This window comes from Heterodontus francisci, unplaced genomic scaffold (genome assembly GCF_036365525.1).
Source record: "Heterodontus francisci isolate sHetFra1 unplaced genomic scaffold, sHetFra1.hap1 HAP1_SCAFFOLD_43, whole genome shotgun sequence".
NCBI classification, from domain to species: Eukaryota; Metazoa; Chordata; class Chondrichthyes; order Heterodontiformes; family Heterodontidae; genus Heterodontus; species Heterodontus francisci.
Window position 1 is genome coordinate 9,487,842 of NW_027141852.1, and position 9,190 is coordinate 9,497,031.

General features: G+C 42.7%; 2 non-coding genes across 2 annotated transcripts; one reads left to right on the forward strand and one right to left on the reverse strand.

Moving 5' to 3' along the window:
• Window positions 1–2,414: 2,414 nt before the first annotated feature.
• trnar-ucu (transfer RNA arginine (anticodon UCU)) lies at window positions 2,415–2,505 on the reverse strand. The gene is given in 2 exon segments: window positions 2,415–2,450; window positions 2,469–2,505. It is a non-coding gene; the product is annotated as a tRNA-Arg (tRNA).
• Window positions 2,506–8,853: 6,348 nt separating this feature from the next.
• Window positions 8,854–8,926, forward strand: trnaf-gaa (transfer RNA phenylalanine (anticodon GAA)). Its single transcript has one exon. It is a non-coding gene; the product is annotated as a tRNA-Phe (tRNA).
• The last annotated feature ends 264 nt before the right edge of the window (window positions 8,927–9,190 follow it).

The following is a 9,190-nucleotide window of genomic DNA, read 5'->3' on the forward strand; positions in this document are numbered from 1 at the left end:
TCTGTTCAATTCATCTGTCATCTCTTAATTATCCATTATTAATTCCCCAGACACACTTTCTGTTGGACCAACAGTCGCTTTGTTAACTCTTTTCTTTTTAAAATATCTATCGAAACTCTTACTAGTTGTCTTGAAATTTCTTGCGAGCTTTCTCTCATACTCTAATTTTACCTTCCTTATCAATCTGTTAGTCATTCTTTGCTGTTTGTTTTATATTCTGTCCAATCTTCTGACCTGCCTCCCATCTTTGCACAATTATAGGCTTTTTCTTTAAGTTTGATAGTATCTTTAACTGTTTTCGTGAACCATGGATGGTGAGTCCCACCTTTGGAACTTTTCTTTCTCGTTGAAATGTATCTATTCTGTGTATTCTGAAATATCCCCTTAAATGTCTGCCACTGCATCTCTATTGACTTATCCCTTAACCTAATTTGCCAGTTCACTTTAGCTAGCTCTGCTTTCATGACCTTATAATTGCCCTTATTTAAATTTAAAATACTAGTCTGGGACCCACTCTCCTCTCCCTCAAACTGAATGTAAAATTCAATCATATTATAATCGCTACTACCTAGGGGCACCTTAACTATGAGGTCATTAATTAATCCTATCTCGTTGCACAATGCCAGGTCCAGTATAGCCTGCTCTCTGGTTGGCTCCAGAATGTATTGTTCCAAGAAATTATCCCCAAAACATTCTATGTATTCCTCATCTACGCTACCTCTGCCCATCTGAATTTTCCAATTTTTATGTAGATTAAAATCCCCCATAATTATCACAGTACCTTTCTGACAAGCTGCCATTATTTCTTCCTTGATATCCCATCCGACAGTGTGGTTAATGTTAGGTGGCCTGTACACCACTCCCACAAGTGACTTCTTGCCTTTATGATTTCTCATTTGTACTCAAACTGCTTCTGCATCCTGAACTCCAGAACTCAGGTCATCCCTCTCTATTACGCTAATACCATCATTAATTAACAGAGCTACCCCGCCACCTTTTCCTATCTTCCTGTCCTTCCAAAATGCCATGTCACCTCCAATATTCACATCCCAATCTATGTCGCCCTGCAGCCATGTCTCTGTAATGACTATCAGATCGTACTTATTTATTCTATTTGTGCTCCCAGTTCATCTGTTTTGTTTCAAATGCTCCATGCATTCAGATACAGAGCATTTAGTTTTGTCCTTTTATTATTTTTGTCACCTCTAGCCTTATCTGTCGATTTACTCTTAGATTTGTACATTCTGTCCCTTCCTGTCACAGTCTGTTTATCATTTCCCATATTTATACCTTTCTCTCTTGCCTTGTCTCTCCTCCTTGATTCACCATATCTTCCCAAATGTGATCCCTTGCCCCCACTATTCAGTTTAAAACCGTCTCTACTTCCCTCCTTATGTGGCTCGCTAGAACACCGGCACCAGCATGGTTCAGGTGTAGACAGTCCCAACGGTACAGCCACCTCTTTCCCCAGTACTGGTGCCAATGCCCCACGAACCAGAACCCACTACTACCACACCAGTCTTTCAGCCGCACATTACTTTCTCTAATCTTATTTGTCCTATGCCAATTTGCACATGGCTCAGGTAATAATCCAGAGATGATTAACTTTGAGGTTCTGCTTCTTAATTTGGTGCCTAGTTCCTCATACTGACTTTGCAGAACCTCTATCCTTGTCCTGCCTATGTCTTTGGTACCGACATGGACCACGACGACTGGATCCTCCCCCTCCCATTGTATGTTTCGCTCCAGCCCTGAGCAGATGTCCTGAATCCTGGCACCGGCAGGCAACACAGCCGTCTGGACTCTTGCTTTTGCTGCAGAGAACAGAGTCAATCCACCTTACTATACTGTCCCCTACTACCACTACATTCCTTTTTTCTCCCTCTTTGAGCCGCAAACACTTACTGCAGACGTGTTTGCCCTGGATCACACTGGCATCCAGGAACTCCCACATGCTGCAGCTGTGACACATCACCTGTCCTGTCATCCTTAACGTGTTTCAATTAACTACTTAAATATTTTATTCAATTATTCATTTTATTGCATATTTTATTAAACTTACCACTAGTTTGTTTACTATTTTAAACGTTAGGACTAAAATGGATCTTAATCACTTACCAGATGTGCATCAAGCAGGTCGGTTCTTCCAAACCAATCAACTACCTGGATGTCACAGCTTCCCAGATCCTCACCAAACAGCTCCTTCCACTGCACCGAAGAAAGAACCAAATCCTGTATCCTCACCCCAGCGGCTCTCTGTTTCCCTGCTCTCATTCTCCATTGTGACGTCACTCCTCGATTTTTTTTTCCCCCTGCTCTGCTCCTCTCTCTCTCGCTCTGTCTCCGAGTCTGTGCTTTTGGCGCATTTCTTCATTTGTTGTTCCGTTGTGCTCCTCTGTTTCTGGTCCAAAATCTGACTCTGGTGGGATTTGAACACACAACATTTGAATATCGTCTTAATCATTATTTAGAAGTCCAACACGCTATCCATTGCGCCACAGAGCCTCACACATTTTTATCAACATCACTAAGGCCTTTGATCTTGTCAGCAGAGACGGCCTCTTCAAACTGCAATGGAACACAGGCTGCCCTCCTGACCTCTTGGGCATCATCTCTTCTTTCCACGAGAACATGCACAGTTCCATCAGTTACAATGGAGCAACATCAGACGCTTTCAAGATCAGCAGTGGGGTAAAGCAGGGCTGCGTGCTGGCGCCAACTCTCTTAGGAACAGAGGAACATAGGAGTAAGCTATTCAGCCCGTCGAGCCTGCTCTGTCATTCAATTCGATCATGGTTGATCACCTACCTCAAAGCCCCTTTCCCATGCTATCCCCATATCCCTTGATGTCATGAGTATCAAGATTTCTATCAATTTCTGTCTTGAACATGCTCAATGATTGAGCTGCCACAGCCCTCTGGGGCACAGTATTCCAATGATTCACCACCGTCTGAGTGAAGAAATTCCACCCATCTCAGTTTTAAATGGCCTACTCCTTATTCTGAGACGATGTCCTTTGGTTTTAGACTCACCAACCAGGGCAAACATCCTGTCTACATCCACACTGTCACGCCCTGTAAGAATGTTGTCAGTTTCAATCAGATCACCTCTCATTCTTCGAAACTTTAAGGAATACAGGCCCAGTTTCCTCATCAGACAATCCCACCATCCCAGGGATTAGTCTGGTGACATAAAAACAAGAAATGCTGGAACCACTCAGCAGGTCTGGCAGCATCTGTGAAAAGAGAAGCAGAGTTAACGTTTCAGGTCAGTGACCCATCTTTGGAACTGACATATATTAGAAAAGTCACAGGTGATAAGCAAGTGGGGTGGGGGTGGGGCAAGAGATAACAAAGGAGAAGGTGTAGATTGGACAAGGCCACATAGCTGACCAAAAGGTCATGCAGCAAAGGCAAACAATATGTTAATGGTGTGTTGAAAGACAAAGCATTAGTACAGATTAGGTGTTAATGGACTGAATATTGAACAGCAGGAAGTACAAACCTGAAAAAAACAGTAGGTAAGCAAACTGAACAAACTGAGATGAAATGAAATAAATGCAAAAAAAAGATTAGTCTGTTGACCCTCTGTTTCACCCCCTCTATGGCAAGTGTATCCTTCATCAGATGAGGAGACTAAACTGTACACAATACTCCAGTGCGGATTCACCAAGGCTCTAGACAATTGCAGCAAGACATCTTTACTCCTGTACTCATGACCCCTCGTGTGGGTACAACATACCATTTGCCTTCCTAATTGATTGCTGCACCTGCACAAGAGCTTTTAGTGTCTCAGGAACAAGGACACCCAGGTCCCTTTGGACATCGACACTTCCCAACCTCTTACCATTTAAGAAATACTCTGTCTTTCTGTTTATTCTACCAAAGTGAATAACTTCACACTAATTCACATTATATTCCATGTTGTTGCCCATTCACTTAGTCTCTCCAGGTCCCCTGGAAGCCTCTCTGCATCCTCCTCACAACTCACACTTCACCGAGCTTTGTGTCATCTGCAAACTTGGAAATATTACATTTAATCCCCACATCCAAATCATTTATATAGGTTGTTAACAGCTGTGGCTGCAACACTGATCCTTGCAGTACCCCAATAGTAACAGCCTGCCATCCTGAGGAGGACCCGTAATTCCTGCTCTCTGTTTTCGGTCTGTTAACCAATTCTCAATCCATATCAGTATATTATCCCCAAGCCTATGTGCTCTAATTTTGTTTACTCACCTCCTGTGTGGGACCTTACCAAAGGAAAATACAAATACCACACATCCACTGGTTCTCCTTTATCTGTTCTATAGGTAACATCCTCAAAAATCTCAACAGGTTTTTCAAACCTGTTTTCCTTTTCATAAATCTATGTTGACTCTGCCCAATCATGTCATCATTTTCGAACTGTCCAGTTATCACATCCTTTATAATTGACATATACTTCTCCATGCTGCTATTGTACACTTTCAATTACTCAGATATAGGTGTTCACCTGCACATCAGAGCTGACGACAAGCTGTTCAACTTGGCAAGACTGTGCGCCAAGACCAAAGTGGGTAAATTCCTAGTCTGTGAGTTGCTATTTGCTGATGATGCTGTGCTGACATCCCATAATGAAGTTCAGTCACAGCAGCTTGTAGATCGGTTCTCCCTGGCCTGCAAAGAGTTTGGACTGACAATCAGCATCAGGAAGATGAAAGTTACGGGCCAGGACGTAGAGACTCCACTTTCCATCAACATCGACAACCTCACTTTGGAGGTTGTCAACAGCTTCACATACCTTCAATCAACAATCACCAGCAATCTGGCCCTTGATGCTGAAATCAGCACCAGGATTGCCAATGCTGCAGCTGTCATGTCAAAGTTGAGAAGACAAGTGTGAACCGACAGCAAACTGACCGAAAATACAAAGCTCCACGTGTCCCAGGCTTGTGTTCTCAGCACCCTCCTTTATAGTAGAGAAGCAGCAACAACTTATACAAGCCAAAAAAAGCGGCTGAACAGTTTCCACCTCCACTGCCTCAGATGGATACTGGGCATCTCCTGGCAGGACAGAGTGCCGAATGCGGAAGTACACCAGCGTGCAGGGATCCGCAGCATGTTTGCCCTCATGAGTCAGCGGTGACTCTGTTGACTGGGCCAAATGGATGACGGTCACATTGCCAAATACATGCTCCATGGTGAGCTTGCTATCAGCATGAGATCAACAGCTCAGGGGAAAAAATCAAGTCATTTGGAGATGTTTGAGTTAATTCAGGAGAGTGGGCATGGATTTATCAATGTTAGTTCATGCTTGACGAATCTAACTGCATTTGTTGATAAACTATCTGAGAATACCGATGAAGGGAATGCAGTGGATGTTGTTTATATGGATATTACGAAAGCATTTTATGAAGTACCACATAAAAGGGTGGTTAACAAAATTGGGGTTCATGGATTAGGAGGGTCAGTGTCCATTTGGATAGTAAATTGTTTTAAAGACTGAAAACAGCGAGTCATATTAAATGGTTCTTGGTCAGACCGGAGGATAGTCGACAGTGGTGTTCCCCAAGGGTCAGTGCGAGAACCACTGCTTTTTTTGCTGAAGGTAAGTGACTTGGATCTTGGAATACAGAGTAGAATCTCAAAATATGCCGATGACACCAAACTTGGAGGAGTGGCAAACAGTGAGGATGATATGAACTGCCTGCAACAGGACAGTGATAGGCTAGCAGAATGGGCAGACAGGTGGCAGATGGAATTTAATAGTGACAAGTGTGAGGTGATGTATTTTGGCATAAGGAATAGGGAGAGGCAATATATACTTAATGGCACAGTTCTAAAGAGTGTGCTGGAATAGAGGGACTTGGGGTTCATGTGCACCGATCTTTGAAGGTGGCAAGACATATTGCGAGAGTGGTTAGCAAAGCATATGGGATCTTGGGCTTTATAAATAGAGGCATTGAGTACAAAAGCAGGGTTGTTATGCTGAACCATTATAAAACTCTGGTTAGGCCCCAATTGGAGTGTTGCTTCCAGTTCTGCTCAGCAGACATTAGAAAGAATGTGAGAGTCCTTGAGAGGATGCAGAGGCGATTTACCAGAATGGATCCAGGGATGGGAGATTTTAGTTACAAGGTTAGGTTGGAAAAGCTAGGATTATTCTGCCTATATCAAAGGAGATTGAGTGGAGAATTGATAGAGGTGTATAACACCTCTAGAGAACAGGCCATCCTGGACTGGGTATTGTGTAATGAGAAAGGATTAGTTAACAATCTTGTTGTGTGGGGTCCCTTGGGGAAGTGCGCCCATAATATGATAAAATTCTTCATTAAGATGGAGAGTGAGAGAGTTGATTCCGAGACTCGGGTCCTGAATCTAAACAAAGGAAACTATGAAGGTATGAGGCGGGAGTTGGCGATGATAGATTGGGGAACGTTACTTAAAGGGTTGACAGTGGATAGGCAATGGCTAGCATTTAAAGAGCGCATGGATGAATTACAACAATTGTTCATTCCTGTCTGTGCAAAAGTAAAACAGGGAGGGTGGCTCAACTGTGGCTGACAAAAGAAATTAAGGAAAGTATTAGATCAAAGGAGGAGAAATATAAAATGGTCAGAACAAGCAGCAAACCTGAAGATTGTGAGCAGTTTGGAATTTAGCAGAGGAGGACAAAAGGATTGATTAAGAAGGGGGAAATAGAGTATGAGAGTAAGCTCGCAGAGAACATAAAAACTGACTGTAAAAGCTTCTATAGATATGTGTACAGAAAAAGTTTAGTGAAGACAAATGTGGGTCCCTTCCAGTCAGAAACGGGGGAATTTATAATGGGGAACAAAGAAATGGCAGACCAATTAAATACATACTTTGGTTCTGTCTTCACAAAGGACGATACAAATTACCTCCCAGAAATGTTGGGGAACATTGGGTCTAATGAGAAGGAGGAACTGTATGAAATCTGTATGAGGAGGGAATGTTTGGGAAATTGATGGGATTGAAGGCCGATAAATCCCCAGGGCCTGATAATCTACATCCCAGAGTACTTAAGGAAGTGGCCCTTGAAATAGCAGATGCATTTCTGGTCTTTTTTCAAAATTCTATCGACTCTGGAACAGTTCCAATGGATTGGACGGTAGTTAATGTAACTCCACTATTTAAAAAAAGAGGCAGAAAGAAAACAGCGAATTATATACCGGTTAGCCTGACATCAGTCGTGGGGAAAATGCTGGAGTCCATTATAAAAGATGTAATAGCAGAGTGCAATAATAACTCGTCTCCACTCCTAGTATTTCTAAATCCCACACATTCACTATAATGTGAACAATTATTTCCTGTTGTGTCTCTCTCAGATTTGTAAACTTCACTGTATTGGAGTGAGGTGACATCTAGTGGCGGGAAGCAAGAACTGCAATCAAGCAGCAGAATCTCCACAGTCTGTCAGGGTTAAAGAAACATTGCAATGTGAGGATACAGCGAAGTGGTTTGATTGGGTAGATGGAGACATGATTCCACTTGTGGTGGTGTCTGAAGCAAAGGCCAGAAATACAAAATTGTCATTAATAAAAGAAATGAGGAATTCATGAAAAATGTAGCAACGAAGTGAATGGTTAGAATGTGGATAGAATAGAAAGTGAGATTGGATGGACAGAAGCAGTCTGAAAGGATGGCTGAAACAAAAGGTGAGTGCCCTGAAACGTTAACTGTGTTTCTCACAGCACAGATGCTGCCAGAGCTGCTGAACATTTCCAGCACTTTCTGTTTTTATTTCAGCATTTGCAGGATATTGCTTTGATCTGAAAAAAAATGGATGAATGGCTGGGGGGTTCCAGTGAAATTCCACAGCAGCTAATAAAGCCTGACCTGTCAATGGCTCTTTGGTCTAGGGGTATGATTCTCGCTTTGGGAGTATGGTTAATTAACATGTGAGAGATCCTGGGTTCAAGTGCCGGACGAGCCCTGGTCTGCCGGCATTTTTAGATTAAGGTTATCTATGGTTTCAACCTTGCAGAAGGTGGAATTGACTTCCATACGGAGCTGGCTTGAGGACCAGACAACTGGATTCAAAGAGCTTGTCCACAAAATTGCAATTAACTAAATGTACAGATAGCCAAGTGGGAATATAAAGTTGTTGCTGTAATTGTGACCTGACTCCAAAAACAACAGGACTGGGTTCTGGACTGGAATGGAATGGAATTCTTCAGTGTTTCTGTTGTTTGGCTTGCATTGACTCATCGATTTTCTTGTTTTTCACTTTGTCGATGCCTTTGAATAATTGTGGATCCTTCTTCAGAGTGTCTTCTTTCACCAGGTAGTTCTGACCTCTGATGATGTTGATTGTAATCAGCTTCAATTCGCTGATAGTTTTGGAAGTGAGCAGATTTCCTTTGCTTGAGTCTACAACATGGAACTCAGTCTGACATGTGGACCCATGGGAGGATTTGAATGCCACCCCTGCGTTGGAGTTGCATCCATCCAATAAGAGACCGAGTAGAAGTGACAGTTCTGTCAGTCGAATATGAGACTTTTAATGGCAGGGTTGTGAGTTTGAGTGCCATTCTGTTTTTCCCTTTTGTAAGGCTTCATGAGCAGAGAGTACAGGGAGTGTTTGAAATGAGCAAATCTCGCTTTGATTCAGGACTCTTACCTCTCTGCAGCATCTCGCTATGAAAGATTGAATTTGATCTCATTTCATTCTCAGCTCAGGGTCTGTGCGGCTCATTGGCACTTCTGGCTGTCTCCCGCTTCACAATCCATCAGTACTGAGAAAGCAATGGGGAATATTACTCACATGTTGTGTTCTTTAATTTTTTGGAAAACTTGAATGTATGTATTTTCTTCCAAAACAAGGACACCAAGCCGTTGTTAATGTAGGGCTGAAATAGCTCAGTTGGGAGAGCGTTAGACTGAAGATCTAAAGGTCCCTGGTTCAATCCCGGGTTTCAGCAATTTCGCTTCCTTTTGCGTCCCTTGCCTTGGTTCTGATTTTCCAGTTGCACAATTTACTTTGAGATTATTTCCCAAGCGCCAGTGGATTGAATTTGAGAAACAACACAGAGTCATTTACAACATCGAAGGTGGTCATTTGGCCGATCATGTCCATGCTGGCTCTCCCCGGAGCAATCTAGTCAGTTCCACTCACCAGCTCGATCCCTTTCCTCCTGCAAGTTTCTTTCCTTCAAGTATCCATCCAATTTCCTTTTCAAATCATT